General features: G+C 36.1%; 1 protein-coding gene and 1 long non-coding RNA gene across 2 annotated transcripts in view; one reads left to right on the top strand and one right to left on the bottom strand.

Annotated features, from left to right (window-relative positions):
- Positions 1-6,197, top strand: part of LOC107699905 (uncharacterized) — a 19,485-nt gene extending 13,288 nt beyond the window's left edge. The window contains exons 3-4 of the long non-coding RNA XR_001635508.1: positions 1,708-1,712; positions 6,186-6,197. This is a non-coding gene — a long non-coding RNA (uncharacterized LOC107699905). The remainder of the gene's footprint in view (positions 1-1,707; positions 1,713-6,185) is intronic.
- LOC107699886 (neural cell adhesion molecule 1-like) overlaps positions 1-16,665 on the bottom strand; it is a 125,923-nt gene that overhangs the window by 90,342 nt on the left and 18,916 nt on the right. The gene's annotated exons all lie outside the window — the stretch shown is intronic.

The following is a 16,665-nucleotide window of genomic DNA, read 5'->3' as shown; positions in this document are numbered from 1 at the left end:
AGTAAACGTGTGTGTGTGTGTGTGTGTGTGTGTGTGTGTAAAATAGTATATCAGTCTGGCGAGTAAACAAAAAAACTGACTAGCCAATGGCGATTATATTTCCAAGGTGTGTGTAGAGGGTTGTCCTCTTTTGTGGCTTTTTACGTTTTTAATATCAATCACGTTGCACTCTTTACTTTCTCATTCATCCACGTTTCTTTATCACACAGCTTTAACAAGTTAATAACTTCAAAAGTCCTGCCAACTGAAAAATGGGCAGACATATTTACCTGAGGACAAAAATAGGACACATTTGGTTACAATCTCTAAGACTCTTCAGAGAAGTAGACTGTGGACATATTCAAGATCAATCACAATAAAAATTTGCCATATAGCCCACCCCTATTTAAATAATTTGTTTAAAATAGGGGGGGAAATAATAATGCATATTAGATGAAATACCATGATTTCACTCATTTTGTCCACTGCAATGTGGTTGCAAGTGTGTTCTGGGTGTCACAAGATCCAACTTCCAAGTCTCTATCAGATTTTATTTTTTTACCATCCTCCAGTCAAATATTGTAAGTCTGCTTGCTTAAAGTAATTGTATAGCTTTGGTAAACAAGCCACAGGCTTCAAAGTATTATTCATGTCTGTAATGGTGTGGGGCAAGTTCTAAAGTTTAATGCCATGATTTGTCAAATAAATTATGTAAATACAAGTCAGTAAGAGTTTTTTGTTTTTGAAAGAAATTAATACTTCTATTCAGCAAGGACACATTAAACTGATCAATTATGGTAATCATAAGAAATGTTTCTTGAGCAGCAAATCAGCATATTAGACTAATTTCTGAAGGATCATTTGACACTGAAGACTGGAGTAATGGCTAATAAAAATTCAGCTTTGCATCACAGGAATAAATTACATTTTAAAATATATTCAAATAGAAAATAGATGTTTTAAATTCAAACTTTTTTTCACAATATCACAGTTTCTAATAAATCAAATAAATGCAGCTTTGGTGAGCATAAGAGACTTCTTTCTTATAGTCCCCAAACGTTTTAACAGTAGTGTATATCCTTAGAATGATGAAGACTAGACTATGTAAAAACCTGAATATAACTGTGCATGTAAAGGCACCAAGTACTGATTGCTTTAGCAAACGCCGCAAATTAATTTAACTTAGTGTTAGCAATTATAAAACATAAATCACATAATCAAAGGCCTAATGTCTAATCACAACACAAACGTTTGAAGAAATAGGCTTCCCCCAGCCTGTTGAAAATGATCAGTGAGTCAGCGCGCAGAGGCAGTGCGGATTTGAGAGAGTTCCTCGAGGCAGATGAGATCTGACCATATTCAGGCAATTTGTGCTGAGTGCCCATCAACATCTGCACATAACTTTACAGAAGCTCTCCAATGCAGCGGAGGCCAGAGAATTATTCCCTCTCCCTGCCTGTAATGAGACTTCATTTAAGTGGCAGACTAAAGAGAGTAGGGAAGGCAGATATTCGGAGGCACTTAAAAAGGCTGGATAACAGCATCAAATCCCTCCTCCATCCTTTTCAATCGCAGCTGCTGCCTGTGAAGGCAGGACTGTTTGTGTTAAAATCAAGAGGCTCATGTTGCATTCTGGTAACAAGAGGAAAATATCAGCCATTGAAAGACTAGGCTTAGACCCAATAATTTGATAAGGCCTTTGGAGCACGAGGCTATTATGATGTCAAGCATTCGTGCCTGTAAATGATGAGGGGGTTTATGACTCCCCCGGAAAGGGGGAGTGGACAGAACCTTGTGCTTTCCCATAATCCTCACTTGATCATATGTATTTACCTGTTGCGATTATAGTTGATATGTGATGTTGTTGTTTGCTAAAGCATTTTAGCACTGCCGATAGCATTTATATTGTTTGTTGAAAATAAAAAAAATTTAAACAATTCCATCATTTCTCCCCTCAATTATTTGCTATAAGATATAGTTTTGTAAATTCATAATTATTCCACACAGATGAACTAATCAAAATTAATTTTGCCTTTCTATCATATTAACTCCACCACTTCCATTGTCACAGTATTTGCTAAACTGGAAAGAGAGATTGTTTTTGCATTAGTTTTTTTGTTTAAATAAACTTCCATAATTTCTCCCTTAAATTTTTTGCTATAAAATATAGTTTTGTAAATATGTGAAAATTAATAAGTAATCCACATAGATGAATAAAACAAAATTAATAATTTAACCTTTCTATCATATTAACTCCACTTCCACCATCATCTTAGTACTTGCTATATACTGTAGAGAGAGGCTGTTTTTGCATTCATTTAGTTGAAAAAAAAACAAGTAAAATAATAAAATAAGATATGATAAAAAAAAATACAATTTCACATTTGATAAATGATAATAAAATAAAATGCTTTTTAAATAAATTGTATAAATTTTACCCTAAATTATTTGCTATAGAATATAAATGGATTTATTAAAATATAAATCAAAAATATATCTCAAAAGTAACAATCTTGCCTTTCTATTACACATTAATTCTACATCCATGTTATTTGCTTTACTGCGCAGAGAGGATGTTTTTGCATTTATTTTGTTGAGGTAAAATATTTCACCTAGATTTCAAATGCTGCTTTGCATAAATCATTTCAATTTTTTTCTTTTTGCATGTGCAGCTTAAAAACTCAAGATGCTCAACCCATGCCTACAGTATGTAAAATGTAGCTCCCTTCCCCTAGTGAGCTGCCAATACAGCATTTCAAGACATCATATGTCCTCTCCCAAAGTGAAGGCTGTTCCAACTAGATAAGATGCAATCCCAGAGTGCACTGCGGTAAGTTCAATGAAAAAAAATATAATCAAAGCATAAAATGCCAACTGGAAATTCTCCCACTTAACTCAGTGCTAAAAAGTACACATAAAATAGTTCAATCTAGCTAAAATAGACTATTTTATTCCATATATTTGTTTTCAGAATCAATTGAGTCTCTTATACGCCTTTAACCAGCACAGAGATTCTGCATACAGTAGAGCGTTTCAGATCAGCCACTTATGAGGTTCTTTTTAAGTTAGGATGCTCTGTTAGAAAGCAGCTTCTTATAGAGCCAGGCAGTTCACTATAGAACAAAAAATGGTTCACACATTTAAATAACTTGCTAGTAATCAGGACTTAATACAGTAATTGAGCCATCAACCACAAATGCTGATGAGATATTGCATTTTTCATTCATAACATTTAAGAGAAATAGACCTTAATGTGTTTATGTAGTAGGATCTGAAGACACCAAATGGTTCCTTCTATCTTAAAGGCACAATATGTAAGATTTTTTTATTAAAATATCCAAAAACCACTAGAACAGTGTTATATATATTGCTGACTTGTGTACTTACATTATCCCAAATGTTTTGAAGAATGTTTAAATCCAGAGAAATAAGCAATTTTAACTAGTGACACAGAGCGTGTCCATAGTGTCATTGTGTCGCCTGCCAATGACGTCATACACCCTCGATTTCCAGTTTTGTTTTGTAGAAAACATGGAAACACCAAAAACACTTTAATATGTTGTGTGTTTTAACTCCCATGATTCCACACTCAGTCACGGCGTCATCAAACTACGTCTTTGTTTCTTTATTTATTTTGAATACGCACCCTCTAGCGGCGAAAATGACATATTGTGCCTTTTAAGTGAGTGGTTTAGCCAAAAGACCATCCGAGATTAGTTTATTTCTTCTTCAGAACAAATTTGAAGAAATTTAGCATTAAATCACTTGCTCACCAATGGATCCTCTGCAGTGAATGGGTGCCGTCAGAATGAGAGTCCAAACAGCTGATAAACACATCACAATAATCCACATGACTCCAGTCCATCTATTAACATCTTGTGAAGTGAAAAGCTGCGTGTTTGTGATAAACAATTCCATCAAGACTTTTTTTTTTTCAAACCATTGCTTCCAGCAAAAACAGTCCTCCATCTATAATAATGCTTTCTCCAGTTAAAAAGTCATCAGGAGAGAAATATGCACATATCAAGCACTGTTTAAAAACAGTTCTAAACATATATGTCAGTGGATTTTGATGTGAGAGGACAACAGGGGATGGACTTTTTCACTTTAGGAAGTGTTATAATGGATTATGGACTTACATTTTGGCCAGAAGTGATGGTTTAACGTTAAAATGCATTAATGATGGATTTGTTTCTTGCAAACACGCAGCTTTTCACTTCACAAGATGTTAACTGATGGACTGGAATAATGTGGATTACTTGTGGATTATTGTGATGTTTTTATCAGCTGTTTGGACTCTCATTCTGACGGCACCCATTCATTGCAGAGGATCCATTGGTGAGTAAGTGATATAATGCTAAAATGTTCCAAATCTGTTCTAATGAAGAAACAAACTCATTTACATCTTGTATGGCCTAAGGGTGAGTGAGCAAATTTTTATTTTAGACGGAACTATACCTTTAAAATCCTTTAACAACTACTGGAGCAGCACAATAGAAGATAAATGTACTGTCACCGCTGTGAAATAAAGACTTAGTACCAAACCAAAAGCATCTAATGCTTGTTATGGTGTTTGAGGCTTATGGGACCAAACGGTGTCATGTGAGCAAGTTAATTACGACAAAGATAATATGGAAAGACAAAGAAAAATACAAAGGGCCATGTATATTACAAATCATCTTTTAGCTGCTCTCCTCAGTCATTTTCTCTCTTTGTTCATATCATGCAGACACTGTGGATATAAAGATATATTAAGCTGCACAACAAATAAACACTTCAGAGTCCCTACCCCTCACGCTGGCAGCCGGTTGCCCACTGAGAGAAATGTGTGGAGCTCTGGCTGCACTTCGTTCTGAAGAAAACACTGTGTGAGGCTGAAAGCCCAGTACACACCTGCATTTCATCTTTCACTCACAACCCACTTTGTTGGCTTTAAATGGCACAGCCAGACACCTACGGTTCACCTATAACCACCCTGATGAAATAACACTTTTACACTGCAGCAAAGTGGTAAGCAGTAACTACAGTATGACAATGAATGTTACTTCTGCTGATTTAAAGCAATAACTCGCTAACGTGTCATCATTCCGTCCCCTTGATGTCATTCCAAACTTGTATGAACACAAAACAAGATTTTCTGACAAATGTGTCGGTGTTATTTTGTCTATACAATCAAAGTCAATGGGTTCCAGTGTTGTTTTGGACTTTCATTGTAGGGACAAAATAACCCTGACATATCTTTCAGAATATCTTGAATGACTTTCCAATGAAAGTCACAATGAAAGTCGATGTGTTATTTTGGACCCTAATGTAAAAATTTAACCTAACAGTTGGGTTAGTCCATATTTGACCCAATGTTGGGTTGAAACAACCCAGCATTTTTTAGAGTGTATGAAATTAAAATTCCATTTTCCAAATGCATCTTGATGTTATTGTGAACTATCCATCCATGTACGTTTCATTTTGGTTACATTTTTTGAGCCTGTAATTTTTAATCAAAATGTAATTACTCGATCTTCCAGAGAAACAACAGACTTCTCTCTGGTGACATATGCTGGACTTTTCCACTCAAGCTCGCATTCAGTTCTGTCTCCATCCAATCAGCTACTAATGGATAGAACCAAGTAGGGTTGAGCGATATAGCTAAAAAATGTATCAACGATATAATGTTTCATGTCGTTCGGTATCGATAATTATTGACATTTTTATAACCTTTTTTAAAACAAAAAGCAATAGAAAACAAATATCTCATTTCTAATGTTTTATATGCAGATTAAAGAGGTCTTTATTGTATAGGTCTAATCACCGCATCTCGCGCGACACTGATGATGCACACCTAACATTCAAATGCAAATGTTTCTTTTAAATTCGACTAATATTCATTCTTTATTCACAATCTCCTCATCACAGGCAGGCACAGCACTCATTTCAGCATGTGTTCGTGTTTGTATGTGCTGTCTGCTTCACTCATAGCACGTGCCTATATCGTGCACTATATCGAACATTTTTTCTATCGATACCAAAGAAGGTGTACCGTCGATAAATATCGATACCGTTTTATCGCCCAGGCCTAGAACCAAGTCCCCGCAATACATTTTTTTTTCTTTTTTAAATAATTTGTTCCATAATATGTTACAAATGATCTGTCGCTACTTCTGATCATTGCAACTTTGAGGCAAATATAAAAAATATCAACACTGAGTAAGATCTTTACAATGAACCAACTGATTCATCTAAAAGATTCATTTACAAATATAGCCTAATATCTGCTTTATGCCTCAATTAAACCAACATATGAATACTTGGAATATAGTGCAGTAGTTGTCTGAACTGCTTTTGAACATTTCAGGGCGCTGCCAAATGGATACGTTCAGTGGATTTTTTCCCCATGTTTTAAGGCTGAAACTAATTGCTGACCCTAAAGATACTGTTCAAATCCCTCAAATCACACAAACAGCTTAGAGTTTGTGTTTTTCAGACATTGTCATTGTGCCTGCACACTGTGACCAGTGAGGGGATCAGCTGGTGGTAAATTGCTGTTCCAAATCCGAAGAGACATTGGATTGACTGTGAGAGGATTCCTTTAAAGCGAGCTGTGAGTGGGCAGCCACTGTATGTGGGATACTGTGAGAGCCTCTTAACTGCAGAAAATCACATTTGGGCCAATTTGTTTTACAAGGTGCTGTCTGATGGTATGGCAAATCACCCAGGGCAATTTCTCAAATACCCGAGTAACAGTGGGTTAAGATCAGGACTGGACAATATGTCAGATATTCACAACAGATTCAATACTTTTTAAACAACATTGTGAATATTACACTACTATTCTGGGGCTGATACGTTTTTTGTGTTTATTGAAAGAAGTATCTTATGCTCACCAAGGCTGCATTTATTTGATCAAAATACAGTTAAGCTGTAATATTGTGAAATATTATTTAACTGTAATATTGTGAAATATAATTTACTTGAATATAGGCTATTTTAAAATGTAATTTATTCCTGTTATGTAAAGCTGAATTCTCAGCATCATTACTCCAGTCTTCAGTGTCACGTGATCCTTCACCTGATATGCTGATTTGCTGCTCAAGAAACATTTTTTTATATTATTTTCAGTAGGAATGTAATGATTCACTCAACTCATGATTGGATTCGATTCACGATTTTGATTTCAAGATTCAATTTTCTCACAATTTTTTTTTTTAACAAAATGAGATTAAAGACATACAGTAAATGAAAAGGTGTCATTTTATTAGGCTATTGCTGCACGTTACTTTGTGAAATTAAAATTAAAATTAAAATCAAAACTAAATTTAAATTTTAAAACAAACCCCAAATCAAACAAGTAAGTTACACAAATAAAAGAAATCTCTTAATATGAACAAACTAAGGCTTTGTCTGTGCTCTTTCCATTTAAAATTAGAGGCAACCACTGGATTTTAATCATGATCCAAAAAAGATGCAGCATTCGTGCAGCATGAGTAGAGTAGTAGTATAATTTCGAAATTTGAAGCAAAAACAGAATGGTCTGACTTTAGTTTTGTGAAACTATACTACATAAAACATATCTGAACGAAACAGCAGACTAGCTGAATGAGACGCAGACTCACTCTCTGACAGCAGGTGGCGCTTATGAACAGCAGTGATACAGTGTTTCCTGGGTTACTGCTGTAAACGAAGCAGCACTGCACTTATGAACACTGCTGTAATATGCATTGTTCAGAGGCAAGATGAACAGAAAATACCACGTAAACTTTTCTAAAGACAGTCAGTTCCCCTCAGAGATACATTCATATAAAAATACAGAAGAATTTACGGACCCACGTTATATTAAGTGGCCTTAACAACTATGTACTTACATTTAAATTAATAATTTGGTACAATGCACTTATTGTGTACATACATGTTTTTACATTGTACTTATATTTTAAAAATACCTGCATGTAATTAAATCTGTAATTAATTTCTGTAATTACATTTATAATTACACAGCTGACTCATCCCTTACACCTTAACCCACCCTTAAACCTGCCCATACCAACAAACCTGTCCCTAACCTACCCATATCCCACCTCAATAGCAGCAAAAGTGTTTTGCAATACAATATGAACACAATAAGTACATTTTACTTAATTTTTGATGCAAGTACATAGTAGTTAAGGCCACTTAATATAAAGTGGGGCCGCATTTACTATAATCTTCAATTTAGTGTGTCTTTGCTGCATAAAAGAAAAAAAAAGTATCTTAATGACTTTCAATGTTTTGAACAGAAGTGTACCTTGTTATAACCTTGTGCGTATTTACTAAGAAAAACCCATTAGATTTATTTTTTATTTTTATTTTTACAATATTATACTTCTTGCAGTAAACATTTCTGAACATTAATATTGAGATACCATTTTTTGTTATATCACACATTCCTAGTAAAACCTACAATGGTAAATCAAGCTAGTAGGATGTCTAAACGATATATGACTCATATTCAGAATCAGCACTGAATCTATATTGGTAAAGACCTCAGAGAGGGGGCAACCCCTTTACTTAGAGACTTTGCAAAACCCTCTTATATCAATGTTACTTTCCAAAAGGATAGGGATTCTCTCTTCCAATCATTTCCATTTCATCTAGGCATTTGCACATAATACTAAGCTCTGACATATAAGAGCGGGCGTAAGGGCTATTATGCAACGTTTCTGAGCACTTCTTTATCATCAACTCAAAACATCTACTTTAATAACTGAATGAAATATCTCAATACAGAGGTTCCTGCCTGCAGCATCTAACCACTTAAATACTACTGTACTAATACATTTAAAGGGGTCATATGATGTTGCTAAAAAGAACATTTTATGTATTTGGTGTAATGAAATGTTTATGCGGTTTAAGCTATCCAGTGCGTTGTGATTGGCCGAAACTGTAAAGCATGTGACGGAAATGTTACGCCCCTTACCATACTGTGATGCCCTGTCCGGCCGGAGCGACGAGACAAAAACATTAAAACCCATTATAAACGAGGCATTTGTTGCATCCAGTGGGGACATAATTATGGATTATAATGACTTATACTGTCTTTTTACACGTTGCATCGCGCCGTGTAAACATAAAACCATGTCTGCATTTGTGATCGGAGAAATGACAAACAACAAGCGCTACTCTACACTGCACAAAACTCGCGTTTGAATCGTCAGTGGCAAATCCTTCAAATATAAAAAACTTACTTACAGACTGTGAGTCAGAACAGCCGGCATTGTAGTCTACTCTTCCAGGATCAGGAAAAAGTCCTCCAAAAAATGTGCTGCACACATCTGAATATTTGGGTTGAACTGTTCTGGAACAGTGCTGTAAATACAACTTAACCACTGATTTCTAGTCGTGTCCTCTTTTGGAAGGCCAAACAAAGTAGTTTCGCTATCACAACGAAACACACAGCGTCACACATGGCGGGCTAGAGTGAGCGGAGGCCGGCGGATTTGACGAAGGAGCAGCCGGCTGGACTCTGCTTCGTCCACGGTGACAGCAGAGCTTGCCTAAAAACCTTCACTCTGAACTGTAGTGCATCTATGAGCCAAATTAAGAGACTGGAGTCACACACAAACAACAAAAAAGCAGCCAGAAGATTTCTGGGATTGTGGGTATTCCCCAAGTAAGTTTGATTAATGCAATGAACAACCAGAAACCGAGTCTGTACGAGGGAGAGGAGACAGAGCACCAGCAGAAAACTAAATGGGAGAAAATTTAATGTTCAATATGGAAATGTGAAAATGCTGCCTTTCAGTTAAAAAAGCCTAACATCTTTTATACTGTCGACTTCAGAAACTAAAACCTGCAAAGTTTTAAACATACTAGTAGGTGTTCCTGTTGCTGGTAATGTTCATTAGTGGGCAGCACAAATGTTTATTAGTGGGGGGAAAATGTTTCTATAAAATGTCTATATATATGCATCATATCATATGAGACGAAAGAGAATCGGCGTGTGCTCTTTGTCACTGCAACAGTCTACCTGCAGCGAAAATGCAGGCGCCGGACTATCTAGGTTCTTCAACAGCCACTGGCTGGTGAGGGATCTGCGGATCTGTGGATGAGGTCAGATTCCTGTACAGCAAATCTCTTTAAAGCAAATCAGTTTACATGCTACAAACAGCTTATATGTACTATAAGTAAAAGCACCAACCTACTTATATGGTGAAAGGCTGAAAACTCAAAATTGTTTGTCAGACTTACATTTCAATAGCGTTAATTTCAAATCAATAAAATCAGACAGCAGTGGCAACAATGTGTGCTTCTTTAGCCCAAATAACACTAGAATTCAGACAAGACAGAGCAAGTTACTTTAGGTATGAAACAAAACCTCAGCTTTCAAATTTTGTAATTTGGTAAGAATTTAAACAATAAATACTGTTTTGTGGCTCTTTAATGTGTGTGATAGATCGCTGTAGTGCCTCAGTTCAAGCAGCATGTGAACCGATCATCTCTTCCACTTTATTAGTTAGCCTATAGCACGAAATAAACATGAATGAACATCAGAAGGTATCTCGTTTCAACCACGGAAAGATGTCTATACACACCATTTTTCAAGTTCAAGTCTACCGACGTTAATCTACTCTCCTGTCTGGTTTGTTTGTCAGACAAAAGGGCAGATTCGGCATTATGATTGGTCAGATCGCCCGTCAATCAAACTCCCTGCAAAGGGTCAATTGTCTGAACGATATTAGCAATGAAAGAAAAGTAGCAACAGATCTTTTCTTCAGTGTGAAACGGTGAAAAAAAAAATGGGCAGGGACTTGGCTGTATCCATTGGTTATCGACTGATTTTGAGATTTGGGCGCTACACTAAAAATAAATGCGAGCTTGCAGTTGATTGTGGAGGGATGGGATTTAGGTGGACTAAATGATTGGTATACTGATTGGTCTGGTATATATACTGCACTTTAAAGTCACTGTTTTCACCAGAAGATTGAGTAACAACATTCTGATAAAACATTACGAGGTCAAAGAAAAATATTAACATGAATCTTTCGCAGTAAGATCTATAACATGTATTCACAAAAATGGGTGAATTTCCTATTTCAAGGAAGCATTGTATAATTGGGCTACTTTCAAGTTCACCTAAAACAGCTTCAAAACCAGCTAGATGGAGTGAAACAGAATTAAACAAAACAAAAACAAAAAGATTTTTAAAAACTATGCTATAAAAAAAGTTGACATACCGTGCTACTAAAGTCATGGCAAAAAGCCTCCAAGGTGATCACCATGCAAAATTAATCTCACTGAATGAATAACATGAAGTTATCAATCTAATTAAAGCACTGACACTTTCAATGCTAATATGTAGCTGGAAGATCAAGGACTAGTCGGCCATTTAGACCCATTGTTATAGTAGTGACTAAACAGTACTGTCGCCCTGCGTAATAAACCCCCCTGTGAAATCCCTTAGAGAGACGCTGAATGAGAATTTGTAAATGTCTCACACAGTATTAAAGGTTGGTTGGCTGCTTTGATGAACCAATGCATCTCAATATGCTGCTATCTGCTGTTTGCCATAACACATGAAATTAATGTGTAAATTAGCTGATGAGCTGGGGAAATTAAAACTGGCAAAATGAGTCTGAAACCTCAGAGGTTTGAGATCACGTGGGTTAAATGACAATCCGTGACCCGGGCTGCGGCGCAAAGACGCTGCCTCACTGACCCCGAGTGGAAGTTCAAATGAGCGTCTCTTCATGAACTACTTAATATGCTGTTTGAATCCAAGCCCACACGTCAGCACAGCAGCACTATCTACTTTCCCAAGGCACAGTTTTAAATATCATGGAAAACAAAGTGGTGGGCGTCTATTCAAAAGAGGTGATGACTTGAGTTCTCTCCGTCTGGCTCCAAATAACTGTACGCCTGCGTTCAGATGTCATGTGCATCTGTCCTGTATGGAGGAGATGCTGCAGAGATGTGGGAGGAAAATTTACCGAAAGTAATTTACGAAATGTCATTTCAACCAGTGAAAACTATTCAATGTCACGAGGCTCGTTCCATTTCCTCCGCTGCTCATTTCTTTGTCACCTGAGACGTTATTTCAAGATGATTAGGGGGGGGGGGGGAGAATAACCGGCAGCCAAGGAATTACGAAACTGTGTATAAACAGTGTCATTTTTATACATCCTCAAAGTGTCTTTGAGGAATTTTGGCAAACCAGAATATTTATGGCTTAGCTTCTGCTTAACGCAGTACTGTGAGCGCTGAGCTAATGCTGTCGGAGAACGAATAAATCCTACTTCTGATACAGTTCCAGATGTCTGAAAAGAAACTAGACCATGATCTTGATTAGAAATGCTAAATGTGGATTCCCCAGTCACCGTAAGTTTTATTAACCTGTTTTTTGGAGCTTTATTTCTCGCTTCATCATTAAAACACAAAGTAAGGTGGATGAGGCAGAGTCTACACACAGATGGGGTTAAATCTTATTAGGGGTTAAAGCAAAAAAAAATCCTGAGCCTGAACTTTTTTCCGGGGGTTGGGGGTTGCGGGGGCGCACACATACACGGGGTTATTTGTCAAACAAAAAAAGAAAATGATTTTCCTTGAAACTAACTAGTAACGTATCTGCCATTGCCATTAGCCCTTGACAGGCTCAGACTACAGATTATGGTGGGATATTTGAAACAGCAATACCAAGAAAGGTTACTTACTACAATGTAAGATTTAGGATGCTTTTGATATCAAGTTTTGCTGGTTAGGTTTGTCCTCGACAGGGAACAAGATGACCTACAATCTAAAACATGAAATTTCTGAAATTGTTTTGTTCAAAAGAAATAATGGTAAATTAAATACTAGGAAATGAATATAAAATAGGAAATATACAAAGACAGTTTACTACAGAAAACTACAGTTCAGTTCAAATAACAACAACAAAAACATTAAAATGGTCCAAGAACTGGTAACTTAAACAGGGTTCGTACAGATACTGCAAAATAAAATTCCAGGACTTTCAAGGACTTGCACTACTTTTTTGGTTTTCAAGGACTAAAATCAGATCTCACTTATTAATCAATATTGTTATTACCAGTAAATAAACTAATAAAACAAAATTGTACAAATAAAGTGCAGCACATGCAAAGAATGCAATTATTGTGGCAACTTTAACATTTGAAAGGATACTATGGCAAAGTTAAATAACAAATACCTGCAGAGGGCGCCAACGGCCTGGTGATATTTCATGTGATTCAACGACGTTTAATTCCATTTAATTTTAATATTTGGCCACACTCTTCTTTCAGACGAATCCAGTCGGAGTTATATTAAAAATTGTCTTTGATCTTTCAAGCTGTTTAATGCCACTCAGCGGGTGTTGCATGCATCCGTCCAGCAGTTAAATAAAATGCACCCATCCATTAAAAAAAAAAGTGTCTCACACGGCTCCGGGGGTTGAACAAAGGCCTTGCGTCACGTGTTCATGAGGATTAGGCTAATCATCCCATATAGAAAACATCACAAGTAAAATTAATCATGTTTATAAAGATAAACATGGGTTTGTTATAGCCCACTTACAATTTACATTTCAGAGATCATTACAAATAAATTATTAAATGCTAAAACTGAATACATTTAAATGAACAAACTTGGCGTTGAATTTGCAACCATGTGAAAACAGGGGTGCTGCAGCCCCCTCAGCACCCCTACTTCCCGTGTCCCTGCATTAAAGTGATTATTACGTTTTGAATATGGATATTTTTCTTACAAAAACGCATCGATTAGCTACAGGAGGCCTTTGTTCACCCCCCGGAGCCGTGTGAGACACTTTTTTTTTATGGATGGGTGCATTTTATTGAACTGCTTTTGGACGGATGCATGCAACAGCCGCTGAGTGGCATGAAACAGCTTGAAAGATCAAAGACCATTTTTAATATAACTCTGACTGGATTCGTCTGAAAGAAGAAAGTCATATACACCTAGGATGACTTGAGGGTGAGTAATTTATGGGCTAATTTTTTTTTTTGGGTGAACTAACCCATTAAGCCCCTTTCACACATACAGTCTTTACTGGTAAATTACCGGGAAGTTACCATTAAGAGATCATGTGTGAACATGACCCTTTCAAAAATCCCGGGAAATTTGTTTCTGGCAATCATATCGTTCTTATCGAGATGACGTGATTACTCTGAGCTGTCTACAAAGCTCCGCTGCTTTTTTAATAGCTTTTCTATGTAAATATGACGCTAGATGGAAATCTTTGACCATTCAATGTGTCGCGCTCGAGAACCAGGCTTCTTTTCCATTCATCAGCTAATGTGCGTCTCATGTTTATAAGAGCAAAAACTTCTGATAGGCTAGTAATGTTAGTCTGGTTGAGAGTGAAAGCTGTGTTCCTCTCATACATTGGTAGGCGAACTCATGAACTCGAACGTGATATCAACAAGTGTTTTTAAATGTAGGACGATGACTTTTTCCCGCAGCCAAACGCCGCACGCCGTAGATCCGGCACGGTGCCGGAGAACTTTAAGCCCTGTCTTATATTGCATGATGAGTCATTTTGATATATCAACGTGGTAATGCTTATTTTTAAATAATATTTAAGGAATAATCTACAGTCAGCCTGTCATTGCGAAATAAACCAGACAAGGTGATCGTACATCATAATGAAGGGGTATATTTGGGGATAATGATGAGATGACTAACATTATCCAGCTTATTACATAGCCACTTAGCAAAATAAATAAATAAATGTGCATGAAATATTGATTTGAGTTCTATTATGTGAGAAAAGACACTGCAGAGTCCTATGAGAGACATGAAATCATTTAGCACTAATTAATTACACAAAAAAAATCTCCCAGTGCAGCAATTGACCAATCAGAATCAAGTATTCCAGAGGGACATGTAATAAAATGAATTAAATACTTTAAAATGAAATGTTCTTCATAGCAGTTGATTATTTTCTTTGGTACTTAGGTACTTAATGGTACTTCTTTTTATTTAATCACTTAAAGTTGATGTTGTTAGGCTTTCATCTTTCGGCTTTCATGCTGCCAGACGACAGAGGTCGCATAATAAATGTTCTCTGCTTGGTGTTGGACTTTAAAAATCCGTACCATGTTCACATAATAGAAGTAACAAACATTTCACACATCCCCCTCTGCTTTTTTGCAAGTCTTTCTGGTTAAGCTAGTTAAGAAACCTGGTGGGGAACAGGTATAGGTAGCTGACTAGTTGTCCAAAAACCTATAGGTTAATTGGTAAGGTTGAAAAACTTATCTAGATATTTTCATCCACTGTAGTGAATGAAGAATGCAGAGCCTTGCATTCAAAAAAAATTAATTAAAAATTGGTGAAACAATTTTCACTCAGAAATTGCTAGGAAATGTCCACAAATAATTACAAAGAAACGGCAAGTAACACATTGAATTAAACATGAAATTTTTAAGTACAAAGATTGAAGTAGTATATCAAATACACTCCAATAATCTTTGTTTAATTTATTTAAATCATTTTATGCAGTATATCTACTTTTCTTTCTTTCTTTTTCTTAGTATTATGTTTTATATATTATTGTGTGCATGTAAAAAAAAAACGGTTTTGTTTTCTGCAAATATCACTTTGGAGGATCTATAGGCATATACATTTAAGTTTGGATATCATTTTTTTAATATACATGCTTAACTCTGGTATTTCCGGTTCTGGTAATTCTGGTAATTCTGGTATTCCCAGCAAAGTAACCACTGATTAATATTGATATTCTTTAGCACGTTGTTCTTCCACAACTCTACAAACAATTGGCATCACAGAGTGTTTTTTCATACATCAAGTGCGTCAGGGACGTATCTCATTAATCCATGCCATTCCTAATTATGCTAATCCACCCCAGTCAGTCTTCTCGGCTCTCAGGCAACTCGGTATGCACCAAGAAATACCCCTAAATAATCTTAAAGCAGATCTACTGTAAAAATGCAAAAACAAAAGCCCAGCAACATGCTAGGCACCAGCACAAAGAGGACCTAAAAGGAAGCCCAGAACAGTGACAAACGATTCAGTCGATACATGCAGTTATTCGGTTTTATATCTGTTGTAACCTCATTTTCTCCTGCTGTAGTTGTGGGAGTAACAAGGCCCCTAATCTCATTGTGAGAGCACAAAATGGCAGCATTCAGCATCTGCAACTATTGTCGACTTCTGTGTTCAGTTGTAGCAACAGATGGCCCTGTCTCCATTTCTTAGCCATTAGATTTTTCCTGACAAAAAAGAAAAAAACTGAACAATTTGGTCATTCATATCCAGTGAACTTTTCAAAACATTCTCAGACTGAACTGACACCAACATGGCACTCAGAAATTCAGTTACTTTATACATTTTTTTGAAGTCCAATGCTTGTCATGCCATCCAGAACTGGAAAACATCAAGATCAGCCACAAAGCCTACTTTTTTTTTTTCATACTTCTGGATCTAATACATAATACTATATGCGTATTAAAAACAGAAATAAATATACAAATAATTTAGGAAATAATATATTTAAACAACATATTCACACTAATTCAAAATATGTCATTACTTTTTACTTGATGGTTACACCACATGACATTTTTAGTCATTAAACAAAATAGTATAAAAGCATAAATAAAATTAATTATTAATTTTGGTATAAACCAGCATGAACAGAAAGAGTACATCTCTGCGACCCTGACACGCGTGTTTTTAACTAAA

The sequence above is a fragment of the Sinocyclocheilus anshuiensis genome, unplaced genomic scaffold (assembly GCF_001515605.1).
Source record: "Sinocyclocheilus anshuiensis isolate Anshui unplaced genomic scaffold, SAMN03320099.WGS_v1.1 scaffold891, whole genome shotgun sequence".
Lineage (NCBI taxonomy): Eukaryota > Metazoa > Chordata > Actinopteri > Cypriniformes > Cyprinidae > Sinocyclocheilus > Sinocyclocheilus anshuiensis.
The sequence above is the reverse complement of the archived record's forward strand: the minus strand, read 5'-3'. Positions and strand labels throughout refer to the sequence as shown.